Source organism: Rhipicephalus microplus, chromosome 10 (genome assembly GCF_043290135.1).
Source record: "Rhipicephalus microplus isolate Deutch F79 chromosome 10, USDA_Rmic, whole genome shotgun sequence".
NCBI classification, from domain to species: Eukaryota; Metazoa; Arthropoda; class Arachnida; order Ixodida; family Ixodidae; genus Rhipicephalus; species Rhipicephalus microplus.
Window position 1 is genome coordinate 24,093,145 of NC_134709.1, and position 13,966 is coordinate 24,107,110.

General features: G+C 45.2%; 1 long non-coding RNA gene across 1 annotated transcript; it reads right to left on the bottom strand.

Annotated features, from left to right (window-relative positions):
- Positions 1 to 239: 239 nt before the first annotated feature.
- LOC142774188 (uncharacterized) lies at positions 240 to 8,568 on the bottom strand. Its single transcript, XR_012886352.1, has 4 exons — positions 8,471 to 8,568; positions 6,570 to 6,666; positions 2,246 to 2,363; positions 240 to 376 (listed from the first exon to the last, which is right to left on the bottom strand). It is a non-coding gene; the product is annotated as an uncharacterized LOC142774188 (long non-coding RNA).
- Between the last annotated feature and the right edge of the window lie 5,398 nt (positions 8,569 to 13,966).

A 13,966-nucleotide genomic window follows, 5' to 3' on the forward strand; every position in this document is an offset into this window, starting at 1 on the left:
TCAAATATCACAAGAATGGTTGGCGTTATGGTGACAGAAGATATTAAATGACCTCGAATTTGACCAGTGAAAATTTATTAAGTCGACAGTCACTCAAACTCCACAGAGTGAGAATTTGGTTTATTAAAATTTATACTTATCTACACCATACATTTCGAAACATTCGGCTTCCGCGTGTTGAATAATTTGATAAGAGCCATGCTCTAAACAAGCTAGGTATTATGCATATTCAAGCTCATATTTTCTTACAATGGCTCTTCGCAATTACCCTCCACTGCAAAGAACTGCGCCACAGCATCCAGGATAACGTTGGGTAGGATCAGCCAAAGAGACTTTGCATTTTGGGTCTTTTGATGCTATAGTTGAGCTGAAACACCTATGAATAAAAAAGTATGTTTAAATGATCTCTCTCTTTTAGACGCTCTTTCATTGACGTGAATCAGCGTTTTTACTATCCAAGTGAAATATAAGTATTATGATGGGCAGAGTTACGCTAAAGAACTAAGCGCTGAAACTCTGTTTGAAAACACTTGCAGATGTGTTCTAAATTCTCTGGTTGGCTCCAGTCTCACAAAACGAGTAATTTCGATACCTTTCACCAGCGTAGTCAAAGGATTTTTTTTTCTCAGTCGACGTACTATAGTCGACTAGGAAAACAGAAACGCCAAAATGACTTTCTCCTTCGAAAGAAGAAGCCATTCGAAAAAGAAATTCGGGGAATCGGTAGGCTATGGTAATGAAAATGTTTTCGCTATATATACAAGATTTTATGCTAATTTTAAATATGTAACTAGTTTTGTAGTAAGTCGCATAGTTTATGATGATTTGATATGTGGGGTTTAACGTCCCGAAACCACCATATGATTATGAGAGACGCCGTAGTGGAGGGCTCCGCAAATTCCGACCACCCGGGGTTCTTTACCGTGCACCCAAATCTGAGCACATGGGCCTACAACATTTCCACCTCCATCGGAAATGCAGCCGCCACCGCCGGATTTGATCCCGCGATCTGCGGGTCAGCAGCCGAGTACCTTAGCCACTAGACCACTGCGGCGGGGCTGTAATTCTTTCTTAGATGTGAACTGTACTCATCATTGTTCTTCTTAATGTTTATATGCTGTGGTTGTATATTTAACCTTATCGTGGACTTTTTCTTCTTCCGACTGCCATATTTTCTCTCTGTATTTCAACCAGCAGAAGAATTTCATTTTTTTTTTACTTTGTGCGCGCCTCTGTACAAGCTCATATCATTTGGCAAACTAAGTAAATTGCTTTACAGACCGACCGACCAATCAACTGATGACTGACTGATTGATTGGTTATGCACTAGAAATAGAAAATATACAAAATATACTAATGAACAATGCAGGGAGCATATAAAATAACGAAAGGAAAGACTCAACCTAAAAACACGCTAGCGTGCCAACAAAGAACAATGTAAAATCACCGAATGAGCCGGGACTTCTCGAGATACACCCGGAAAAGAGCACAGAATAAAACAAACAGTTACGACGAAGCAGAGATCTTCCACGCTTTTTTGTTTCTTGAGCCCTGCCTTTAATTTTAGGCAAACACTTTTTTTTTCTTGAAAGAACTGAAATAATGAACCTACAGTGTCATACAGAAATCCCAAGTATTCATAATCAATCAGTCAGCTTTACTTTCTCCTTGATAAACATGGGGGTGGCGGGAAAAAGCCGCTGTACTGCGGCTTGACAAAGTTCCAGCCTCTACAATGCCTATATAGCGGCAAAATTATCCAAGTAGAAGTAATAAAACACATTTGAACTAAATGCACTATGACAAGAAGTGGCTACATATACCGAAAAATTGATAAAATATCGAAGTATTTGTTTTTTTTGTGTGACTCATTATACGTAGTGAGACGCGTTGATGCGACTCATGAGACTAAGGGGGGAGTGGGGTAAAAGGAAAGAAAAACGCATCGCAGTTGGAAGTAAAGTAGCGTATACAACATATGTTGATAACTGAGCCAACAAGAAGCAACAAAAAACAAAAAACAAGAAACCAACAAGAAACGAAAGTAAGGAAAGCATAGCGGGAAGAAAAAAAGCAAAACAATGAAAGAAAACGTCTTGTGCCGAATAGATTAAGAATACTTAGCATTCCGCAACTGATCATCACGACCAGGCTATAGTGGAAAAGCGAAATTTTATCATCACACGATAAGACTGCGCTAACGGTGCCTGTTGAAAACGTCTCAGCGAATAACTGATCGACTTACTTTTCAGTCGTGAGAGTTCCGTTTATGCAAAAGTATCCAACGCATGGTTTACGACAGGTCTTATTCTTCGGGCGTCTCTGGCAGTTTGGTCGCCTGCACCATGTTGACACTCCGAAATCTGTCCAAAGAAACCATGGTCGTTGACCCTGTAATTTGCTATTCTACGTCCCTATGACGCATTCGTTTACAGAATGTGCATCAACTTTACAGTTGCCAGATCATACAATGCTAACAAGCGAATAAATGATCACAAAAGAAGCGCAAAATAGGATGAAATTACATTGTTTTTTATTTTTCAAAATAATTTTACATATGATAAAAACATGTTGCTCGAACACGAAGTGACTTGGAAAACTGACTTCATTTCGTTCGCATTGCGAAAATATGCGCAAATGTAAACGAGGCCACTTCTTTCCTCTTTTGCATTGTCCATTCGGTTGAATGCACGTTTATCAGTGCGTGATTAATAATACTTGTTGACTACCCAAACTATATTTGACTTTCGCATGAAACTACTCAGGGCCATCGACAAACGTGTCACTAATGTATGACAATTGGTGAACGTCATGAACAGTAAAGTACCTATATTTTATTGAAAAATACAAGTAAGCCCAAAAAATGTGGCAAGTGACCAGATAATTGCACAAGTGACTCGGAGAAACAAGCAGCCCAAAGCTGTTTATTATACGCAGTATTTGGCCACTCTCATTGGCTTGGATATATACTTCGAGGTGTAGTACACAGAACTATGAAAAGCAATCTCTAAACTGGGTCATGATAAGCGGCCGTATACGCGAAACAGTTTTCAACGGCGGAGCTGTTCAAGCTTGAAGCACCATCGCAAGGTGTGCGAAAGGAAATGCACCAAGAGACGCCGAAACAACACGTATAGCAACCACCTGGCATGGCTGCGCCTAGAAAAAGCAACGCAACAGCTCGGCTGGCGCAATCTCTTCGTCTCCTTCATCTTCTACTTCGCTTCCGAACACGCGCGCTCCTCGAATGCTCTTCCGTTGCGCAGATTAGTTCGGCGTGCAATACAATAGCTCAGATAGGCAAAAGAAAAAAAGAAAGGAAGGAAAAAGAAATAAACGAACAGAAAGAAAGAAAAAAGAGATAAAGAAAGAGGGAAAATTCGGCAGATCCCACGTACCTGGGAATCGACGTTGTGCGAAGCATGCGGAGGGAAGGTGACCATAATGCAATTTTGGTATTGAGTGACACGTCATGGAATGACGCTATATATTTGTACAAATATTGCACGCAGAGACATATGTTGAACAATCGCAGATATTTATATAACCAGTTCTTTGCAATTTTTCAACGATACCAACAGGAACATGCGTATTAGCAACACCAGAAGCTGATATGAAGCGCTGATGCTTGACAGGATGCTGGCCCTGGACACTGCTACATAAATCAACTTCAGCGTATGGCAACTAACCACAATTTGCGTTAACCCGACGTGACGGCTGTATCAAAGGAGTACATATATAGGTTTCGTAACAGTGGGTAGGCAGCACTGAAACCACAAATAGACGCTATCTTGGTTTCACGAAGATAGCGTCTATTCGAAAAGTAGTTCGCAGACCTGGCGTAGCTCTGTGCTAAAATACTTCATTACCACGCAGAATGCTTGGGTTCGATTCCAACTGGGACCCTGACATTTATTCTTTGCATTCGTCGGGTCGACGCTACCGATGTCGGGTATTTCTTAACGCTCGCGCGTTAAAATTGCCCATGTGCGTTCTCGTCGTTCTTAGGTAGATACTAAGTGTCAATCACCTGTGACACTTACCCGCATACCAGCGGCATATACCCGCCCGTGGGTGTGTGCCACTGTCTGGCGGGAAGTGTTTGACGACGTACGCGACGGGACGTACGGGACGACGTACGCGACGGATTTTTGGTCGGGACCCGTCGAAATAGGGCTGGTCCGGCCAAGCCGTCGAAATAGAGTCGACGTGTTTGTTTTGGTAATGGCCGATGCTGTGCCTTTTAAAATGAATTCAGACTGGAATTACGAAAAAATGGCAGCATATCCACGGAGTGAATGATGGAGGGTGGGGCGAAGCATTCGTCCGTCCATGAGTTCGTCTGTGTGACCGTCCATGCGTCTGTTTGTGCGCCCGTCCCTGCGTTCTTTCGTGCATCCGCCCCTGCGTCCGTTCATTGGTCCATCCATGCATCTGTTTGTGTGTCCGTTCGTTCATCTATTCAACGCTCCAAGTCCCACCATCTCGCATCTTTTTATCATATATTCCCCATATAGAAGCACCGCCATCCAGCGGACATTCCAAGGACTAAACGAGAGGTGGCACACGCACACTTTCTTACGGCCTGCGCTTTGGGTCCACTTCCCACCTTTAACCACCTCGAGTTCATGGTATATTCTAGTTCACTGTATTCATGGCACTGCGGCCCAACGCTCGCTAAACCTTTCTAAAATCAAGGAGGTTACGCCCAGCGAGTATAACGTAGCAACCTTTCTCTGTCAGATAGGGCTCAATTTACATGCCAATGGCTGCTAATGAAAAATGAGAGACAGGAGAATTCGGCTTTTACTTTCTTACGGCTTGCGCTTCGTATCTACTTCTCATTTTTAACCACCTTGAGTTCATTCATGGTATATACAAGTTCATTGTATTCATGGCACTGCGGCTCAACGCTCGCTAAACCTTTCTAAAGCTAAGGAGGTTACACCCAGCGAGTATAATGTAGCATCCCTTTCTTGTCCGATAGTGCTCAATGTACATGCCAATGGATGCTAATGGGGATCGCAGCGTGCGCGTTGACTAAAAGCCGAATGCTCATGTCTCTCATTCCCCATTAGCAGCCATTGACATGTACATTGAGCACTATTTTTTATTGTTAAACAACGCACAGAAGAAATCTCTCACTGGCACCACCTTGGAGGTCAAGCGTTATACCTATTTCGGGTATGTTCCACTGGTGGTTACATACGAGGGACGCCCAAGCCACGCCATAAGGAGCTTCGCTCCTAAAACAAGCAAGCCCTTCGTTACCGTTCACGGTAACTTCGTGATATCATAATGCACATATTATTACATTACATCCGTGTCTGTCACAATGAGTGGTGACAAGAACTCACCGCTCCAGTCGCAGAGCGAAAATCGTGGACCGTTCGCAGTCCGTGTGAAACGAAACCGCCATTAGCGACGGTTGCAAACAGAATATTTTTTTTTTCGCTGCAATAGTGGCATGTGAAACAGCCTTAAGTCGCATTTCGCGCCGGTTGCCGCCGGGCCGCGCCGACGGACGCTGGTGGCGCCTGGCGTCAGACTAGTGTGCTCGAGTATTGCTAGCGCAACGTCACTGTGCCCAGCGTGCACGAGTGTCAACCTTACGTCGGAGTGTATTGGCACATTCGTGATGCACCCGTGGCCGTTTCGGTAGCTCTACATATACCAAATTTGGTATCAGGTGACGTGAATAGATTACGAAGGTTAATGACGCGTTCAAACATCATAATCATGACAAGGAAGTCATGTACGGCATAATTTACCTCCGCCTCGTAACGTTGTGCTAATTTTAAAGTGACATATCAATCTTGCTCATTCGTGGTTCGCATATTATAGATTCCCACTGTACATCCCACTGTACATAATCACGGTGTATCGTTGTGGTGAAATAAATTTCAACTTTCAACTTTCAACTTTCAACATGGGATCTGCCTTTTTTTTAACTAAAGGTTTAGAAGTTCATCAGTAATCAGGGCTTCAGCATATCCTTAAGCTTTCACTGTATACCAGAAACTCCAGTAACCGAAGACCAAGCTCCGCGGAAGAATCAAAAGAGAAGCTTACATCGCATCAAGTGGTAGCAATCAGTCCCTTCTCATATAGCACTACAGCGTAGAAATGGACGCTTTATGAATCGGCAAATCGTTGCAGAGCGGACCACTGTGTGCGTGTGTGCGTACCCAACTGCTGCTACCTTCATGGGAATGGGAACTCTGTCAAATGGGTAGTCGCTTTCTTCCCACCCCCTCCAAAGTTTTCTTTTGTACTGCTGGTAAAACGAGCATTTATTATTATTGTTGTTGGTATTGTTGGTATTCTGTTTACTGTTATTGTTGATATTGACATTGTTACTGTTATTGTGATTATTGATGTTATTGTTATTGGTTTGTTGTTGTGAATGGGATTGTCGTTGTTTTAGATCATGTGGGGCGAAAAAGGAGATTTACCACTCTTAAACAGCTTCGGTGATAAATCAAATTTAAGCCATAAGTGCTGCCAGTAGTAGTAGCTAAAGCTATAATTCTGATCCAGTTAGGAATTGGTGTGTTTAGGCTACTTACCACTTGAAGAATACAACATGAAGCTAAGCACAATAACAATGGAAACAGTGGCCCAGTGCATTTTCCTGAACAACTTACAAATTCCTCCTCCACCTACCTGCAAGAAGAAAACTGCATCATTACTTTTTACATTGAACACGAAAAATGACTTCGAGTGAGGGCATAAATGAATTACGAGCTTAGTGCCTTTTTTGACAAGAACACGAAGCATTAAACCTTTCTTTTAACTTTGATTCATACATTATGTACAGCTTATTAGGTTAACTAAATTGCCTTCATGCTCTCGTCTGCACTGGCGATATACTTTAACTTGCCATGCTACTCTCGACTTTCTATCTTCTCTTGTTCCTATACCAGCTTTACTCGCGACTTGCCCATCCCTAATGGCTCTGAGCCATGCTCCCAATACGGGAGCACGGCTCGATGACAAAATCATCGTGAAGTTATTGTCGATGAAATATTTGTGAGACCTAATGCCGTTATCAAAGCATCACATCTCACAATAACTTCGTTTCAGAAACGGTTGTCGACTCAGTTGCGTCGGGACGGTACGGAAGAATGGTGTCGTTGCCACTTCAGCCACGTACATCGCCTTGGCCAATAACCTAACGAAAACGTATGCGATGATCCCCACAGTTAAGCACAACGTGAACTACGCGTGTTTATTTTGATAAAACAAGACGTCGAATGAAACATTGGCGTTAACCTCAAACACGATGACAAGCACGGCGACGCGAAACGTTTTTTCAGTATTTAAGGCAGCACAAGAAGCGAAATTCGCTAAGTCTATCTGAGACCGCTTCTCCATTCTTCGCTGTGAGTCATGGTTGTCATAGTCACAAAAAGCAGCGAAGAAACCTGGTAGCGAAAGTTTAGTAAAAAATGCAAACAATTAAATAAAGTGTGATTATTTCCCCTGTTTCATTTTGCGAAACCGCAAAAGAAGCATTTCGAAATTTTATACATTATATACGTGAAATGTGGCATTGTTTAGTACAACCTCAGGTACTGCACAGAAACATCGCCTTCGAGCGATGTGCATTGCTTCTTCGTGGACCCCGAGATGAGCGCAGTGGGGGGGGGGGGGGGTGCGATTTAAACAACAGACATATTGCTACGCCGACCCGTAAGTCCGCGCCTTCTCAAGTTTATTTATCGAGCTTTGGATTCTCTATTTTAACACCAATCAAGTATTGTAAGGTAATGGCTCTATGCTTAACAATTATGGCCATTGTTTGGGAACTACTTCTCTCATAGCGCGGAGGCATGTAAAATAAGGGCAATGAGGCCACGTGGGTGGAGCCTGTATTTATTCTTAGGTTGTCACCGTCTCTAGGTCTTTCCATTCTCGTGCTATGCGTCTTTTTTGCGCTGGTTGTGTACAACACGCATCGAATTCAGTCGCCCACCTCTCTATACCAGTGAGCCACGGCCCTTTAGAGCACGCGACAAAATCACGTAACTCCTCTTGGATTCAACGGATGCAAAAAAAAAACATTTAGCGCGATAGATTCGAGAGAAACTGCGACACTGATTACACTATTGATAACTTAGAAAAGCAGTTCATCGTACCTTTTGAAAGCGGTGGATAGTAGTATAACAGATAACATATATAAAACTATACCAGTGCAAGGTTTACTAACAAGTCAGCGTGGCGTTTGACGTTGCCTTTTCAGTTGTCGTTTCTCTTATCACGTCGCACCCGTGTTGTTCGGCCATGTGAAATCGTTACTAAGAAGTACACACTGCAGCATATTCACTACCAAAGCTCGAAATCGCATATAAGGTCAAGCTTTAAATATGTGTAAATGTATGATAGTTATGACAACCCTCAACAAGTGACGCAGTAATACCGACGAGGCTTTTGCTTATAGCGAATCTTTTTGAGAATATACACTCACCAGTACAGAACACGCCGTATGTTAGGGCCAACAAAAGCTCCTTCCCTTATGGACTAAGCAGTGCAAAACAGCAACGCTGTACTCCGCAGCGTCAGACAATGACCCGTATATATCATGTTCCGTTACGTCATCACCTTAATGCGTTTTATATTCCTTCGTTCGATCATCTCGGCTCCTCGCATATTATACCATATACTTTCACGCTCCTATTCTTCTTCTCACGAGCGTTATTCTTCTCATAATCACGGTATAAAGTTCTAACAGCTAAAGCTGTTCTCTCTTCATGCGTAACGATGATCAAGATGCGTGACTATCGCCCATTACGTGGAACGTGCTCGCATATATAGCAGGACCGGTCACAAGCCGAAATTCTCAACCCTCCATTAATATAAAATCTTATCAGGGCATGCATAGAAGCTCTATTGAAGCCCTGCAAAAGCTGTTTAATATTTAGATGGATGGATGAATGAACTTTATCAGGTTCTTCGGGACACGCTTTAGCATCTGGCGGATAGCTCCCACGTCGGAACAGAGAGGCAAAGCCTCTGTGCTGCGTCTCGGGCCCATTGGACTGCCCATGACTGTTGTTCGAGTCCGGAGCTAGAAATAGCGGCCTCCCATTTGTACGGCGTGAAGACTTCATCACAGCGTGATGCGCGGCGCGCCACAGCATTTGCTCTAAGTTAGTTGTATTATCGCAGAAGTAACATGTATTACAGTCGAACCCTGCTACAACGAACGCCGCTTCAAGAAAATTTCCGCTACAACAAAAAATTCACGGTTCCCCGTCAGCAGTCCTTAGGAGTCAATGCATGAATATTGTCGCCACAAGGAACTTTTTTTTCTGCTGTGCCGCTTCAACGAAATTCCACGATGCAATTCCAGGTTCAAATATTTATTGCTATACAGAAAACCTTTCTTTAACATTTTGATGCATTTCAAAACCTGCAAATACGTTGACGAAGTCTAAAACCCGCGTTGGCACCACCGGAAACCGGCGCTTTTCAGCAAGCATGAGCGCCGCACTTGCTCGATAGCAATGGAAATGAAACTGCCCTGGCAGACCCTGCTTTTGCCACAGGCTTGTCTTCGAGCCACAGACGATCCGAAGCTCAGTCACCCAGTTCATGGTATCCTTCACGCAGCTGCCGCAGCTGCTGAGTGCAAACGCGGAGCGATGCCTTTTCCGATTCCAATGCTTATCATCTTATTCGCGCTTGGCCAGTGTGGTACCTAATCAGAGCGGATACACTTCGACGGCGGACAGATGCTCGTGTTAACGTGGTAATGCAACTGTTTGGAACGTTCACGAAAGCGGTTGTAGGCGTTGTTCCAGCGTGGTTATCACCGTGGCCTCGCTATACATGACTGTGAATCACGTCGTCCCACTGCTGGGAAAGAATAGGAAGCAGCGGACACTTTTTTTTTATTTTAAGAATACACGTTCCTTTGTTTTGCTAGCTCAGATTAGCCATATTTTTTCTATTTCATTACAACAAAATTCTCGCTTCAACGAAATCTTTTCGCGCCCCATGAGTTTTGTTGTAGCGGTGTTCGACTGTTAGTTGACTTTATTTCGGGACAAATCTTGTGCAATTAACATTCCTTTAATTTAAAAATACCTGCGTCAATCACTTGTGAACAAGCGATGTGCCCTAGCTTGTTCTCTCCTCCCGTTGTCGTGTTTGTGCTCAGTGCCATTAATGAACTCAATGCTCTCTCCTGTTTCCTTTCATGCAGGGAGTTCAACCTTCATCCGCGTGCTTAGCGGGACATTTTCTGCAGGCCGCAGAGCAACAAACACCATGCCACCAATATACAAACCTTGTATATATATGTACTCCAACATGGTCGCTGCAGAGTTCTGCCCCAGGATGATCTCTCTCACTATCAACGCCGTCGTGCCACAGTCTCACCACACCATCTGTAAAGAGCCGAGAACAATGGCATACCTGCCTTCTTACGCATTTAATACCACTCCCTTCCTAATGATGATTGTTGGCGCGTGGCTCTGAGATCGTCTTCGTCTTCCTTCTTTTACTCCGTCGTTGCTGCCTCATAAATAAAATGAGCTGTGACAAGGCGGTCGGACCATGTACTTTTGAAGCAAGGAAAGAAAATTCTCTGCTTAACAAATAGCTAGAAAATTTTGAACGCACTGAACCAAGCGCAGCAGTTTTTGGACTGCCTTGGCGAGGAGCAAAAATCTGCGTGGTAGGGATTTTCTATCGCTTGCAACGTTGCGATGACAGCGTGCGCTGTTGATATGACATCACGTTATATGACTTCACAGTGACGTCATGATTCATTCAACAACTATGGCGACCTCATCAAGTGATAAACATTTTTTGCATCATTTGTGTTGTCGCCACCAACAGCAACGTTTCACCAACGATGACGCAGCCAAGCCCTTCGTCCCACAACAAACGACAGCAGAAATGCGAAACCACCTCCTAGATCTCCGCGTATCCACAACACCAAATACTAGTAATATTAATTTTTCTCTTCAAGGTTTCCCTTCAATGCACTTGGCTGCTGCCCCGAAGGTCGCAGGATTCAATCCCGGCCATGGCGGCCGCATTTTCGATGGAGGTCAAAGTGCTTGAGGCCTGTGTGCTTAGATTTAGGGGCACGGTAAAGAACCCCGGATGGTCGAAATTTCCGGAGCCCTCCACTACGGTGTCTCTCATATACATATGGTGGTTTTGGGACATCAAACCCAACAATTATTAAAAAAATCACATATCACGGGGTGAAACATCGCATGGAGAATCGTATGTTCTATGTGCGAATGAAAGCGTGCGAAGGAAGCTGATGACCGCAGAGGAAGTGAAGATGAAACACTCCGGCCATCTTTCTTCGCACGAAAGGCCTATGGTTAGTTCTGCAGGAGGCTTCTGCGTCACTCCGACCGAACTTGTGTCCCTTGACCAGACAGACGTGGTCTCACTTTGTTAAGAGTGATCGTCTGTATATTACCAGACGGCTCATACTATTGTGTGTGCGCTGTACTCCGACCGCTTGGCTTACGTTGAAGCGTAAGGCTGCACGATCGGTCGTTCCACTCGACGCAGAAGACTTACTTTACCCCGGAGGCGTTTCGTTGGCTTACGCCACCTAATGCACCCTAATGCACCCTAATGGGTGCTCATCAGCAGCCGTTAGTTGTTGCACCCTTTTTGCACCCTAGTTTCCACCTTTTTGATGTGTTCACCCTTTAGATTCCGCTTGTAGGGTGCTGAGACGCGAATAGGGTGCTCAAAGGGTGTGCTTAAGGTGTCGGCACCCTTTTCAATGCCCTTAAGGGTCAGAATTGGTTTACTGTGTACTTAAGTGCAAGATTCGGGTGCAAGTATCATCTAACCTTCTAATTTGTTTATATCGCATTCATTGCTTTGTCCTTGCGGCACGTGCCTGGTTAACCCTGTCTTGTTGCCCCTCCCCCCCCCCCGGAATACGGTGAAACATTGTGCTGAAGAACAAAGACAAACAAGATAAGAAGAGCCTCACAGCTTCAGAATTCAACTGAACGCGTAAACGGTCATTTTTGTTTCTCTCGCAAGTGGTGCCCCGTCCTCGGACTTCTGTGACCGTGTTTTCATCTTTCCTATCTCTTCTATCCCCTCGATATTATTACTTTTCTGTAAGAAAATAATCAAATGGGTGAATAAAATGTTCTAAGGTCGGCAAAAATGTTAAGCTCAAACAGACCCAATTTGAACTCCCTTGGACTTTTTGTCAACCGTAGACATTCGGTCTAAGGCTCACCTTTATCTTACTAACGAGTACTCAGACTCAGAGTCAACAACCAATCTGAGTATGAGCGAGTTTGTTGACTTATGCGGACGATCGGATGTGGCTACACATTCGAACGTGTGTATCTTTCTTCAGTTCCGCACCAATGTCCCCCTCTTCTGACTCGCGCAGGCTCTCGCCGAGCAGTGCACCGGCAGCGAAGGCGAGTCCGACCACGACAACTACCGGGACCGATTCACCCTTCGGTTCCCAAACACGGGCCAGAACCTGGCCTTCAGGGGCCGCAATTTCCCCTTCCAGGAGAACGACTAGTCCGGCCGCGTTCGAGAGTGGTTCATCGAGCACGCCGACTTCTCGCCGGAGCGACGTCGGAGCTTCCGCGTACTCGCTCAAGACCGACGAAAGCCGACGGGCCACTTCACCCAGCTCGCGTGGGCCGAGACGAGCTACGTGGGCTGCGGATTCGTCGAGTACAGCGTGGCGAACGCGACCCGCCTGCCGTACATGCAGTACTACGTGTGCAACTACGCCGTGACTGGCAACGTCTTCAAGAGACCCCTTTACCGGGAAGGCGAGCCCTGTACTGCCTGTCCCGCTGGCACCGTCTGCGAAAAGGTGGTCGGACTGTGTTCTGTCGAAGGAGAAACAGAACATTATCAGCTCGGTAAAGGCCGCGAGAAATCTGAGCGAGCTGAACCGAACGCTGCGGCGGCTTTCGCGCTACTTTGGCGAGATGCATTCTGTATGGTAGCGACCACAGCTCTTGCAACGTTGCGAGGAGAGCGTGCGACGTTATTTCTTTAGGTACGTACGCCTCCTCCAACTGCACTTTCTGTCAATCCGATCGAAACACGATCTATAGACGAGGGATATCGTATATATGTAACTGTGCCTTTGCGAGACTTGCGAAGTGTTTGCCTATTCAAACATTTTTAGTGTAAGAAGTCATGTATGTGAATTCAGACAAAGGGCCCATTGATCACTAGACTTTGATGGTGCTTACGAAAGCGGAAACCTTAATTGCCTTATCAACAGCGAGAACAACTCCCTGGCGCTCACACAAGTAAAAAAATAAACCTGATGATTCACATGCCTCCAAAATTAGTGACGTCATCATGACTTCCCATATTGCCGCGACAGGTTGGCCACGTTCAAGTAGCCCGCCGCAATCATCGTGGCACGAGCACCAGCAAGACCCGGCTGGCATGCGCCACGGTGGTGGTGAAAACATTTAATAACCATTAAATGGTTACAGAGAGGTGATTGGGTTGGGGCCTTATTGGCCTCCTACCCTCACAGCACTAGGTGGAACCCCTATTCCGGGGCTCCATTGGCAAGCAACGCCGCCCGCGCCCGTTGAACCAGAGCCTCTTGGGCCTTCAGGTCTTGACAGCCGAGCAGGGCCGCCTCCCAGTCCTCTCTCGTGGGATTGGGGTTGGGGGGGATAGATGGATTAGACTGGCACGCCCAGACGATGTGAAAGGTGTCAGCCACCTCACCACAGAACTGGCACGTGCCATCAAAGGATGAATTGAAATGTTTTAGCACCGCCGGGCACAGTACAGTATTGGTAAACAGTTTTAAAAGGAGGCGCTCGTCAGCGCGATGCAGTCCCTTACAAGGGTCTGGATAGCGCCGGTGCTCCTCCTTGTAGTAATTGGTAATATCTTTGAATGAAAGGGCCGAATTGTCTGATTGCGAGTAGGCTTCCAAAGACAGGGAGATAGCCCGAGAAGAGAG